The sequence below is a fragment of the Myodes glareolus genome, chromosome 2, assembly GCF_982192425.1.
Source record: "Myodes glareolus chromosome 2, mMyoGla1.1, whole genome shotgun sequence".
Lineage (NCBI taxonomy): Eukaryota > Metazoa > Chordata > Mammalia > Rodentia > Cricetidae > Myodes > Myodes glareolus.
In genome coordinates, this window is record NC_142027.1 from 96,382,881 (window position 1) to 96,394,652 (window position 11,772).

Consider the following 11,772-nt stretch of genomic DNA (forward strand, 5'->3'; position numbering starts at 1 on the left):
TATACTACTGTATGCATTGTCCACTAAGCCAGATGGTGCTGCCTGCGACTGGAGTTAGATGGTTGCGAGGTGCCTGTGGGTGCTAGGATTCGAATCCTTCCCCCAGAAGAACAGCCATTGCTCTTAACTGCTTGTCTCTGCTGCCCTCCCCCAGCCCCTGTACTTCACAGTAGGCCCTGGACTTAGCAGTTCAGTGTGTGCATTTTTAACAGGATCGTCTGGTGATTTGTTAAGAGGGAGAGCAGTGCTGCGCCTTGGTTGCACAGCCGCTGTAAAGACCTATTCCCATCACTGGTTAACTGTCTAATTAAAATGCAGAGTTTATTTTCTCCCTCACAGTGGGAGGCAAGTCCTTAGCTTCGTGCACTCCTTCATTTGCAGGAAAAATGGGGAAATCAAGTGGCAGCTGGCAGCTCCAAGGACGGCACAGTGCCATGGCAACGGCTTCCATCAATAGCTTACTTTCATCCCTCTCTTAGATTTTCCTCTTCTTGGTCCTAAAGCTGGAAATGTTTTAATTTGGAAAGAACATACGATAATGCGTGGTTGCTATGTCAGTGGCATCTGCACGCTTCCATAATGGACTAGAAAGGTCATACAGAAAACTATTAGAGAACCAGCTAAGTTTAGACGCAAGGGAGCTGTGACGAGCTTTCATCCCTGCTCCTCACGTGGCCAAGGAGCCCACTGGCAGCCAGCGATCTGTCCAGTCTTCGTGGAAGTTATACCTGTGCGGATTGCTTCCATCTGGCTGGGGTGGAGGCAGACCAGCAGTCCCTTTAGGGGATTGCTTTAGGTATGTCTCTTTGCCACGACACAGTGCATTCGTCTGCTAGGGCCACAGAACAGTGCCTTGCACTGGCGGCTTACGTGGTGAATCGCCGTAGTACTGGGGGTTGATGCCAGAGTGTTGCTGGGGTTGGTTTCCTCTGAGGCCTCTTAACTTGTTGATGCCTGTCTTTGGCCTGTGGCTTCACATCTGGTAGGTGTCTGGACAGAATATTTTAGGTCCACCCTAATGACGTCATTGTAACCTAATTGTCTGTTGGTTTTGGTTTTTCTTTTTTTTCAGACAGGGTTTCCTTGTATAACCCTGGTTGTTCTGGAACTCTGTTTGTAGGCCAGGCTGGCCTTGAGCACACAGAGAGCCACCTGCCTCTGCCTCCTGAGTGCTGAAATTAAAGGTGTATACCATCACACCAGGCTCCTAATTACCATTTTTTTAAAAAATATTTCTTTATTTGTTTATTATGTATACAGTATTCTGTCTGCAGGCCAGAAGAGGACACCAGGCTTCATTACAGATGGTTGTGAGCCACCATGTGGTTGCTGGGAATTGAACTCAGGACCTTTGGAAGAGCAGGCAATGCTCTTAACTGCTGAGCCATCTCTCCAGCCCCCCTAAATACCATTTTTTTGAGTTTCAACAAGTTGCACACAGTTAGTTGGTGGCTGTTATCTCAGTTATTCGGGAGAGTGGCAGAGGAAGAGTGTAAGTTTGAATCCAGTCTGATCTTAAGAGGGAACAAACGAGCTGAAGAGGTGACAGCAGTTAGGAGCACTGGCTGCTCTTGCAGAAGACTGGGTTACAATTCCTAGCACCCACATGGTGGCTCACAGAAATCTGTAACTCCAGTTCTGGGAACCTGACATCTTCTTCTGACCTCTGAAGGCACCAGGCACACATATGGTGCATAGATATGCAGGCAGGAAAAACACCCACATACATAAAAAATCTTAAAGACTGCAGTCCCATTTGGGGTAACAGTCCATCTTCAGCCTGGACCCTCTGAGGTCACCTTGCCATTGCTGTATGTGTTTGAATGCCTGGCTCCCTCACAGCTGTCAGCCCTTCTTAGGAGTGGGGAAGAGGTGTGTAGATATCTGTGCAAAAAGTGCACACATGCATGAATGTATGTGATGGGCAAAGATTGTCTGCTGTCTGCCTCAATCACTAGCCACTGCATTTCCCCCTTTATTATTGTTAGAGAATTTCATGCATGTATATATGTTTGGCAGAGTCTGCCTCCCATTCACTTTCCTACAGTTAATCTCTCCCCTGGTCCCACTTTTCCTTCCCATCTTCATGTGTATTGTTTTTTAATCCCAGAGTTCACCTAGTGCTATCTCTGTTGAGACACGGTCTCTGTAGCCCTGACTGTCCTGGAACTTGATATGTAGACCAGGCTGGCCTCAGACTCTGCCTCCCGAGTGCCAGGGTTAAAGACATGCACCAGCACATCCAGTCAGAGCTATCTCTAAGTGCATGCATTTCCTTTGGTTCTCAACCTGTGGGTTGCAACCCCTTTGGGAGTTTGGCTTTTTCACAGGGGTCGCCTAAGACCATCAGAAAACACAGCTGTTAACATTACAGTTCAGAACAGTGGCAACATTACACTTCCAGCTGGGAGGTGGTGGTGCAGGCCTTCCAGTGAGTTGGAAGCCAGCCTGGTCTACAAAGTCAGTTCCAGGACAGGCTCCAAAGCTACACAGAGAAACCCTATTTTGAAAAAACAAAACCAAACAAACAAAAAGTATATAATTTGCTTTTGCTGGATGGTGGTGGCACACACCTTTAATCCCAGCACTTGGGAGGCAGAGGCAGGAGGATCTCTGTGAGTTCAAGGCCAGTCTGGTTGGAGGAGGACGTTCACTTCGCTTTCTGCAGTGTACACAGCACCTCCCAGCACTGTGTGAGCCGGCTGGGTGGGGTGAGCATTAGCTCAGTGACTCATGTCAAGTTCTGGAGGAACCAATAGCATTGGCTAAGCTTGTAATGTTGGCAACTCCGAAAGAGGGAGCCCACTCCTGCCACTGGATAGTTTTTTGGTTTTGGGTTTTTTTGGTTTGGTGTTTTGTTTTGTTTTTGTTTTTGTTTGTTTGCTTTTTTTTTTTTTTCAAGACAGGGTCTCTCTGTGTAAGAGCCCTGGCTGTACTGGAACTCACTCTGTAGACCAGACTGGCCTTGAACTCATTGAGATATGCCTCCACCCTCCCACCCCACCCCATCCTCCTCCCCTTCCCCTCTCTTCTCTCTCTCTCTCTCTCTCTCTCTCTCTCTCTCTCTCTCTCACACACACACACACACACACACACACACACACACACACACATGCACCACTGGGATTATAGGTGTGTCGCACTGCCCAGAACTGTGCAACATGGATCCTGGGGGTTCATCTCAAGTCGTCATGCTTGTGTAGCCAGCACTTTGCCCACTGAGCCATCACTGCAGCCCCCCATCCCCACCAGTGTGTGTGTGCTCACGTGTACGTGGGGCCTGTGGAGGCCAGAAAAGGTCAGGTGTCTCCCTTGTCACTCTCCACCATACTTTTTGAAGCAGGGTCTCTGGTTAGCCCCTGAGAGCCTCCTGTCTTAGCATTGGGATTGCAAGCACTCGCCACCATGCCAGGCACTCGGGATTTGTCACGTTTGTGTGGCAAGCACTTTACCCGCAGAGCCATCCCCTGAGCTACTGCCCCTGTTGTTTGGTTTGGTGGAATTGAACTAACTCTGGCTGGGCACGTGGTAAGTGAGCACTCTCCCACTGACGAGGAAGCCCTGCTCCAGGCTCCTGAGAGGAACTATCTGGAGGACTAACAGTCCTGAGCAGTGACTCTGGCTGGCATCTTGGGCTTTAACCATGCCCTCAGCACACCTCACTCAGTACAAGTCCTTAGCACTGCGCAACAGAGGAACACACTGAGTCCCTGCCTTTAGGGGTAAACATCTCCCCAAGGGAATGGGGAGAATGAGGAAGAAAACTAGGTGAAGAGGGGAGAGGGCAAAGGCATTGCTCTCTGTGTGCTGACAGTGGAAAGGGGCAGGTGAGCAGAACCCGGAAGGAGCCTGAGAGTAGCCTGCTGCAGAGCACAGGTGGGAGCCATGCAGGGAAGGCAGGCCCCAGACAGCACTGGCCTCTCCTCGGCCTCTAGTGGGGATCTCTAAGGCCCTGAATGTCTGTCCTGGCAGGAGAGTTCCTTTACCTAGAGTCATTTGCCGGAGACGACTTTACTGTGTGGTTTACTGTAGGGCTGAGCACCACTGAGCTCACTCATGCTTGACCGTGGCCTGTTCCATGAATTTCCACTTAGGGTATCATGCTAAACGCTCCGAGTGTTTCAGATTTTGGGGCATTTCCAGCATGTAGGTTTTTAGATGAGGGCTGTAGAACCCGCAATTGTGGGGACTGGAGAGATGGCTCAGAGGTTAAGAGCACTGCCTGCTCTTCCAAAGGTCCTGAGTTCAATTCCCAGCAACCACATGGTGGCTCACAACCATCTGTAGTGAGGTCTGGTGCCCTCTTCTGGCCTTCAGGCATACATGCAGACTGAATATTGTATACATAATAAATAAGTATTTTTTTTAAAAAGAACCTGCAATTGTAGCAGTTCTTAAATCACTAGTAGTGTTAGGGCCACTGTCAAACAACCAGCCCTCTCCTTTCAATTGTGTATCCTCAAACAGCACTGGAGAGATAAAGGGTGTGGGTCGTGTGGGCCATGATTAAAAACGTTTCAGGCCAATGACATGTTCAAAAGAAGCACACATTACTAAGTATTTGGGATACCAAATGAAAGTCACAGTGAAGTATCCCTGCTCTCCGTTAGTGTGGCAAATGTCAACTGAGTGGGAATTCCTGAAAAGAAGCTGTGTCGTGTGGAGAGGTTGGAGTGTTGCTGCTCCAGACCCTGATTGCAGTTCATCTCTAGATAGCCAACCTTTTGGAATATGTTACCAAAACGGTATTTTCCACCAATCAAAGGACTGCCTAAGGATGCTATCAAATGATGACATCTGGGCCAATAGCAAGATTTCCCTGCTTGGCCACTCTCCAAATGGCTTGATTTATGGCTCTTGTCTTGTTACTGTAAAAAGCTTATAAAGCTATTTCCAGGTGGGAATCTGAACTTGAACCTGTTCCCTGGCCGCTGTAGCTGGCTCCAGATTAATCCCTTCTCCCTTTGAGATCAGATCTGTGGTTTTACATCCACAAACAAAAGAACAAAGTGGGAGCTGGAGGTGCAACTCAAGTGGTTGAGTGCTTACCCAGCATGCATGATTTTCTGTCCATGAGCCCGGATGTCTCAGCTGGTCTTCAGTATATGCTGCAGACCTAAAGAATTGGGTTCTAATGCCAGTGAAGGAATGAGCTTGCCAATGAGCATACTTTCTTCTTCTGTGTCCTGTAGATAGGCTGCCAGCAAAAGGGATGTCTCGATTAAATGTGGGGCTGGAGAGAAGGCTCAGTGGTTAAGAACACTGGCTGCTCTTCCAGAGGACCCCGGTTCAATTCCCAGCACCTACATGGCAGCTCACAACTGTCTGTAACTCCAGTTCCAGGGATCTGAGACCCTCACACAGACATTCATGCAGGCATAACAGCAATGCACATAAACTAAGAATAAATATTTTTTAAAAGATTTAGTTAGAAGAAAAACATCTCTCGCAGGTGTACCCATCATTTGGGTTTTAGTTAATTCCAGAAAGTTGATAACCAAGAACAGCCATCACAAGTCCACTCTGCTTGGTACACAATCATATCTCCTCTATCATGCTTAATTTATAAATGAAAACAATAATCAGTTCATAATTATGCCTACTATCTTATAACACACAACTGCAAACGCAATATAAATTTCAGAATAGGTGTCACTGTCCCTTGAGGGACATTCTTTTATTATTTCAAATATGATCACCATTGATGCCCTCTTAATTGATGTTATGTTATATGATAAGGAAATCAAGAAACAAAGATATTTTACAGATATCTGTAAAAACACCTTCTTAACAAAATATGACAGAAGCACTCATGTCAGTTATAATCCTCATCTCTGCAATGGTCACATGACCCTAGCTGGTATTTATGATTACCTTTGTCCATTCCGTGTTTCCTCCACCCTCAGCAAGCATCTCGGCAGGTATTGGCTTTTCCTGGAAGAATAACCCATACCTTCATTCCTGAAGGGTCCATGTCCTTTGTCATCCTGCCTGGATCAGGTTGTTGTAGTTTCCTATTGGTGTGATTCACAGGACACGGTAGGACTAAGAAACACCCTAGAGGATCTCCTACACTCCAGACATAATCTGTCTTCCTCCACTGGGGAGAAGAAATCCAATTTCCCCTTGGTAATCTGGGTCAGTTGCCCCTCTTAACATTGTTATGTCTTTCTTAGCCTGTTGGCTCAAGGGTATCAGAAGCCCACAGTGGCTAGGGGGAGGTCTGTGCTTCCAATCGAATGGGAATGTTTGCTGTGTCTCCTGGCAGGAGCTCTTCCCCATCTGGAACCAAAACTTCTAGGCCAGCAGAACTTAAGGTTGCAGGAACAGGAAGCAGGAATGTTCCTGGTGGGTCATTAGGGGTGATAGTGGAACCATTTTCTCTTCCTCCCCTTGACTCCTGGGTTATGGATCTTGGCTATGGGAGAAACTACACTGTATGTTGGATGCTGATTCAAAGCTGTGCTGGATAGTTTTATGTCAAGTTGACACAAGATAAAGTCATCTGAGAGCAGGGGAGCTCAAGAAATGCCTCCATAAGATCCAATTGAACCCTATAGGGCATTTCTTAATTAGTCATTGATGGATGAAGGCCTAGCCCATTGTGGGTGATGCCATTCCTGGGTTCTGGATTCTATAAGAAAGCAGACTGAGCAAGCCCTGAGGAGCAAGCCAGTAAGCAGCATCCTCCATTGCCTCTGCATCAGCTCCTGCCTCCAGGGTCCTGCCCTGCTTAAGTTCCTGTCCTGTCTTCCTTTGATGATGAATGGTGATATCAAAGTGTAAGCCAGATAAACTTTCCTCACCAAGTTGCTTTGGTCATGTGTTTCACCATAGCAGTAGTAACCCTAGCTAAGAAGTATATACCACCTTCTGGAGAGCCCTGACCAGCACCCTGGCTGCTGCCACCTAATTGGTGCTATAACTGTGTCTTTAAACGGTCTTTCCATCTTTCTATCAAGCCAGCTGCTTCAGGATGGTGGAAAACATGGTAAGACCTGTGGATTCCATAATTGTCGGGCCACTGTTGCATGTCTCTGGCTGTGAAGTGAGTTCCTTTGTCAGAATTAATCAATACTCTGTGGAATACCATGATGGTGGATAAGTTCATGGATGGTGGTTTTGGCAGAAGCATTACGTGTAGGAAAGATAAATCCATTACCAGGATAAATATCTACTCCAGTAAGGACAAAGCATTGTCCTTCCCACAGAGGAAGCAGTCCAGTTGCAGTGAACCTGCCTCCAGGTTACTAGCTGTTCTCCCTAGGGAATGATGCCGTATCCAGGGCTCAGTGTTGGTCTCTGCTGTTGGCAGATCTGGCACTCAACAGGAACTAACTGTAGCCAGGTTAGCCTTGGTGAGTGGAAGTCCATGTTGTTGAACCCATGCATAACCCCATCTCTGCCACCATGGCCACTTTGTTCATGCGCCCATTGAGCAGTGACAGGGATGGCTGGGAGAGAGGCTGACTGCCCACAGAATGGGTCCTCCTAGGTGCTTGGTTCCTGAACTCCTCCCCAGCTGAAGTCATCTGAAGCATGATTTTTTTTTTTTTTTTGGATTTTTCGAGTCAGGGTTTCTCTGTAGTTTTTGGTGCCTGTCCTGGAACTAGCTCTTGTAGACCAGGCTGGCCTCGAACTCACAGGGATTCGCCTGCCTCTGCCTCCCGAGTGCTGGGATTAAAGGCGTGCGCCACCACCGCCCGGCTTGAAGCATGATTATTAATAAAAGCTCAGGGAGAGAAATTGGGGTTCAACCCGAAGACCCAGATAGCAAAACAGCCAGCCACTAGTTCTTATCTCAGCCTCAACCCGAAAACAGCGATCCTGCCTCCAGGAATCTCAGAATGAGACTGTATTTGAGATCTGTCTCTTCCCAGTTTATAATCCTCCCTAGGGCTGGGATTAAAAGTGTGCACCATTATGATAAAAGGCATGACAAACTAGTGTAGCTACTGGAATTAAAGGTGTGTGTGTCCATTACCTGGTCTGTAAGGCTGATCAGTGGGGCTTTTTGCTCAAATCTTCAGGCAAGCTTTATTTATGAAAATACAATTGAAATGCCACTACAGTCACCTTTTGGTGAGCATTTACATGGAACACAGGTTCTTCACACCTTCATTTGTAAAGAACTATCCAAATACTTCTTCCCTAGATGTCTTTCTCACCAACTTTCCAATCATGCTCTTTCCAAATCAAGGCATTGGCTACAGCCCATGAATCAGTGAACAATCACACATCTGGTCCAAACAAAATGCGTGACCATGTGTACTGCCCGAAGTTCTGCCCACAGTGAAGAGTTCCCTTTAACAGTGTCTTTCAGGTTGTTCCAGAAAGGGGTTGTGATGCTGCAGCTGTCCACTTCCAGCTGTCCAGTGCTGCAGAGCGTGCAGAACCATCAGTAAACCAAGCCCTCGTCATCTCTCCCTCAGCCAGCTACTCATAGGGCACACCCCACGAGGCTACAGGTGCATGCTTGGAAGATGGTGTTGTAAATGGGAATAGAAACCAGAGGCATCTGGGCAATTCTTCACGTTGCTTGTTTGTGCCTTCAGAACCTGCTCGGGCTGGATCTTGTGTGTGTGTGTGTGTGTGTGTGTGTGTGTGTATCACTTCTACTTGATAATAGATTGCTGCTGTGCACAGCCTACATTATGACTTGATGGGTCCAATAACACCCAGCTCATGATGGGCAGTTCAGGTCTCATGGTAACTTGGTGACCCATTGTCAAATGCTCAGTTTCTTTAAAGCCCAATTACAGCCAAGAGCTGTCACTCAAAGGGAGGGTAGTTGTCTGCAGATGATGATAGAGCCTTGCTCCCAAATCCCAAAGGTCTCCTCTGTGGTTCACCTCCAGGGCTGACCAAAGGCTCCAAACAGCATCCCTATCTGCCACTGACACCTCAAGTACCATAGGGTCTGCTGGATCCTATGGTCCATGCAGTAGAACAGCCTGCCCAGCAGCCTGGACCTGTTGAAGAGCCTTCTCTTGTTCCAGGTCTCTCACAAAGTCAGCAGCTTCCCAAGTCATTTGGTATTTGGGGCAGAATAACACACCCAAGTGGGGAATGGGCTGTCTCCAGAATCCTAATGCGCCCACTAAACTTGTGCTTCTGTCTTAATGATGGAAGGGACCAGGTACAATAACTTACCCTTCACCTTGGAAGGAATATCTCTGCATGTCCTACACCGCTGGACTCCTAAGAATCACACTAAGGTAAGAAGGTCCTTGAATTCTGGTTGGATTTCTTTCCCATCCTCTTATGCGCAAATATCTTACCAAGTAATGTTTGCTGCTTCCTGCTCACTTGGTCCAGTCAGCGTAATGTCAGCAATATAGGGAACCAATGTGATATTTTGTGGAAGAAACAGATGATCAAGATCCCTTCAAATGCTGGGCAGTGGTGTACCATGCCTCGGGAGCACTTGGGAGGCAGAGGCAGGCGGGCAGGCAGATCTCTGTGAGTTTGAGGCCAGACTGGTCTACAGATGGAGTTTCAGAACAGTCAAAGCTATACAGAGAAACCCTATCTTTTTTTAAAAAAAAAACAAAAAACAAAAAACAAAAAAAAAAACCTTCAAATGACTGGGCGGTGGAAATGCACACCTTTAGTCCCAGCACTTGGGAGCGGATCTCTGTGAGTTCGAGGCCAGCCTGGACTACAGAATGAGTTCCTGGACAGCCAGGGCAGTTTACAGAGAAACCTGTCTTGAAATGAACAAATAAATAAAAATTTTAAAAACACAGTGTCTTCTGGACATGGCTGAACATGGCAGCACTTTGCACCCAGGAGCTCACAGCAGCTGTGGCGTCTGCACATAACCAAGTCAGTCAGCATTCCTGCATGGATTGCACAGGAGTTCCAGGGACCCGCCCGTAACCAAGGAGCTTTTGCCCACAGAAGAGAGGGAGAGTCGGTGTTCAGCAGTGTGGCCATTAGTAGGTGGACCCTGTGCCAGTGGATGGCGCTGACAGGATGTTTGGGGAGGTCCAGCACTGGTTGGGGCACTGGTTGGAGGTGGGTATGATTTAAATACATAGTATTTAGTAGCAGCCAGACAGAGAAAGCAGCGACACAGACCACAGAGCAGGAAGTGGATCTACTGGCAACAGAATGTTAAACCTCCCTAGAGAGGAGAAAAATTCCAAATCATGCATGGATGAGCCTTGGATATCAACACACCAAGTGAAACAAGTCACAAAAGGACAGACACTTTGTAATCTCATTTATACAGGGTACACAAAGTATCCTGATTTATACATAAAGAGCTATGATTGCCAGGGGCTGGGGAACTATTGTGTAACAGTCAGAATTTTAGTTTATGCCTGAATCTTGTAAAATTAGGGTTTGGTTTCCTTTTCTTCAGTGTTTTTAATTTAGCAAAAACAGGGACTTATAAAAGAAACTTGAAAATTCAGAAGAAAAAAGGAAATCATGATAAAGAAAAGAGCAAGCCTGAAGTCTGGAAGAGTTGATAAAGAAGTGCTAACCCTGGCTGAATAGTCAGAGTAATCACAGCGGGCTGGCACAACGCTCGCTGGTACAGTGCTGGCACAGCAGGCTTGAGGCTCTAGGTTCACTCTCAGCACCAGATAAACCAGCTGGGCATGAGAATTAGAAGTTCAAGGTTATATATATATGTGTGTGTGTGTGTGTGTGTGTGTGTGTGTGTGTCCCTTCAGCAGCACATATACTAAAACTGGAGGGACACGCGATTTGCATAAACTCAAATTTATTTATTTATTACAGCAAGCCTATAAACCAGGTTGGTGTTGAACTCACAGATCCACTTTCCTCTACTCTCCCCCCTCCCCCCATTACTGCAATTAATGTGTATACCACTATACTGGATAGACAAAAAAAAATGTTTGCTGTTTTGTTGTTGTTGTTTGTTTTTCTTTGGTTGATTGGGTTGCTTGTTTTTTTGTTTTTTTTTTTTTTTCAAGATTGGGTTTCTCTGTGTAACTTTGGAGCCTGTCCTGGAATTCACTCTGTAGACCAGGCTTCAGTAGGCAGAGGCAGGCAGATCTCTGAGTTCAATGCCAGCTGGTCTACAAGGTGAGTTCTAGGACAGCCAGGGCTACACCGTGAATCCCTGCCTCCAAAACAGAACACAAACAAACAACAAATAAGCCCATTCTAAGGAGGAAAGCCTGCTGCCCTGCTCATGGCTGTGTGGTCAGACTGTCATCTAAATGTTCATGTTTACAGCATGTTACATGTTACACCATGGGTCGGTGCAGCTCGCTTCCATTTACAGTGGCCAACAGCTAACGGTCATAACTGGTTTAAGTTTTGAAACAAGACAGTTGAATGCTCAGCCCTAAACAGGACATCTGTATTGGCACCTCCAAGGCTTGGGAACACTGCGAAGACAGGCCAAAGAGAATGTGACAGCCGGAGGAGGGGAGTGTCTGTGGAAAACACTCTCTGAACATGTGTGGCTTCTGTGCAAGGTGGAGCTGATCACATTCACTCACAGGCGTGTGTGTGTGTGTGTGTGTGTTTGCGGTTGCTAGGGATATCAAATCTTTTTCTGTTTTTAAATATTTATTGTATAGTTTTAAATGTATGTCTCTGTGTCTGCATGTATGCACTTGTGTGTTTGTGTGCATGTACGTGTAGGTGACCACAGAGGCCAGAAGAAGGTGTTGGATCCCTTAGAACTGAGTTGTGATGTGGGTGCTGGGAACGAACTCCAGTCCTGCAAGAGCAGCGAGGGCTCTCAACCCCAAGCCACTGCCCTAACCTTTTAAAATCTTTTTCTTT